Below are 2,500 nucleotides of genomic sequence, written 5' to 3' on the forward strand. Positions count from 1 at the left end.
ATATGATAGGTAAATGCAGTAGGTTAGATACAGCCACATAGTTGAGTCATAAATCTGCTGCCCTTAGTAGAATAGAAATTATGCCTTTTAGGTTACATTTCGGCAAATTTTACCTAAGTTTTTTTTTTCATATTTGTATTTGTATTTATATTTATATAGGTTTGACCTATGTTTCTTTTGAAATTGCAAAATTAAAAGGATGAAGTCCTTTTTTTTAGGTTCAAGAGGTAAATATTAGTAAACCTTCACTGGAAATGAAAGTAAACTGTAGAAAAGGGTTTGTATATTGCATTTTTTTTTTTTTTTTTATTAATTACTGCATTCCCCCTAATCCATTGCTCATTGTTGTTGGGGGGCTTATGAGTCAGAGACTGGGACCCACTGTAGGGGATAACCCCTTCCTTGGACCTCTGCCCTGGCCTCAACTAATTTTGCATGGTCTTCTCCCCCTTTCCTTCCCTTCTTTTCTTCATCATCCCCTTCTTCTGTCCACTTCCCTAGGTGTGAGAAACATGATGAAAGGATGAAAGTCTGGCTTTGTGTCAGGTATGAACGTCTTCCAGGAGCCATGGGCATGGTATTCCCTTGGTTAATTGTCTATCCCATACCCCGCAAGAGGACCCTGAGAGGTAGACCATTTCCTCTCCACATTTATTTCAGGCTCACCATGGCCAATAAAGAAGATGTTTTACCCTTATTAGGGGCATTACAGCTTGCCCCTTCATCAACTTAGCCTATCTAAATTTTATTTCATTGGTTTCCCGACCCCTGCCTCTCCTTTGACCATGGCTCTGACTAATACTAATACCCCTTCCTTGATGTTTGTGGTCTACCCTATCCATTCTGAATTATCCACCCAGGTCATTACTCATCCTTCAGAATGCACTCTTTCCTCTCTCCCAACATCCTCCACTCCATCTTCTACTGCAGTCTTCTTCATTGTCTACTTCCACCCCCCTTATTACTACTCTTCATCCTTATTGTCCTCCTGCCAACAGTACTACCTCTCTCCATACCACCCATCTTCCTGCCTCCCTCATCCTTCTACAGCTTCCACCTGTACAGACCTTTTGAGTATCCTTCTTGGCCCAGCCATTTGGAATCAATTCTTTGTGATTCCCCCTACAGCTCCGTACTCCGACAGTACCCTTATGATTGTTCACGTCTCGTTACAGTCTCAAGCTCATGCACTATCTACCCTGACTGACGTCACTGGCAAACCTATTCCTGATCAACCTTATTCCTCCCTTAACCTGTTACTGCCGAGCACGCCTATATCCATCATGAAAAACAAACTCATCATGATTGGTACAGCAAGTTTCGCAACACGTAGCGGATTCCTAGACCCAATGGCAGGACATTTGCCAGAAGTCACTGGAATCAGTGATGCCATGAGATTTCTGGTACCATTACTGTAAGGTTAATACTTGTACAGCAACTGTATCCATCTCTCTGACTGGTCAGACTGTGAAAATGACTTGCTCACATGCCTCATCAGCTATGATGCAGTGGCAGTCCAGTGCTATACCAATACTGCTGAGATTAGCTTCCATAGACATGACCTTCCCCATGAAGTTTATATTAGTGATGTGACCTATCCTGTCTGACCATATCAACCCCTTCCCCATCAATGTCAGAAATGTTAGCATTTTGGCCACCCAGCCAAATACTGTCGCTCCATAGACTGCTGCCCTCCATGTGCCTAACCTGGTCATGATCATTCAAATTGCTTTCCTCAGTTACGCACATGTGTCAATTGTGGTGGCTCCGATAATGTATTTTATAGGAGGTACGCTGCCTACAAGCTTGAATCTGAGGTAACAGTTCTCATATTCAAACTAGGCCTTACACTACATGATGCCAGACAAGAAGCACTTCGATGAGGTTTTTCTCTTTCTGCCTATTCCAAAACTGTACTTTGCTCCGTTCCCTGCCCATCTCTTCCCTCTACCCTGAACCAACCTATCTCTACTACCTCTCTCACCCAGACAAATTCCTTTTCCAGTCTAAATCCAGATACTCCAATCTCTACCACTTCTCCAGTGCCTAACCTCTCCTCCTTCTCACTCTACCTGTCATACCAGACAATCTAAATGTTCCACTCCATCTTCTCCTACCACATATCCTACACCCACCTCTCCCTCTACTCCTCAGACATCTATTCTCTCTTCTTCTCTACATAAAGAAACCTTTGTTTCTTAGACCTCCCCACCCAGCTCCCATCCAGAAACTCTTGAAGATCTCCAAAACTTCTTAAACATGAAAAAAGAGAATGAGCCACTCCCTCATTCACCCTCTAATCCCTTTATTTGCTATACATTCAAAGAATCTGCCGAGATCCATCCTCCTCCTCAAGTTCCTTCCTACCCCTCTTCCTCCCACTCACCCATTCTTCTCCTACTTCCACAACTATCTTTTCTTACTGTATTACCATTTGATTATTTCATAATATCTCTTTTGCAGTTTTCCCATACAGTGTTACTCTCCCTTCCTCAGACAC

At 42.9% G+C, this 2,500-nt stretch overlaps 1 protein-coding gene across 3 annotated transcripts in view; it reads left to right on the top strand.

Moving 5' to 3' along the window:
* The window catches only part of LOC125047204 (85/88 kDa calcium-independent phospholipase A2-like), a 125,593-nt gene that overhangs the window by 121,622 nt on the left and 1,471 nt on the right, over positions 1-2,500 (top strand). The window lies entirely within an intron of this gene.

Source organism: Penaeus chinensis, chromosome 40 (genome assembly GCF_019202785.1).
Source record: "Penaeus chinensis breed Huanghai No. 1 chromosome 40, ASM1920278v2, whole genome shotgun sequence".
Lineage (NCBI taxonomy): Eukaryota > Metazoa > Arthropoda > Malacostraca > Decapoda > Penaeidae > Penaeus > Penaeus chinensis.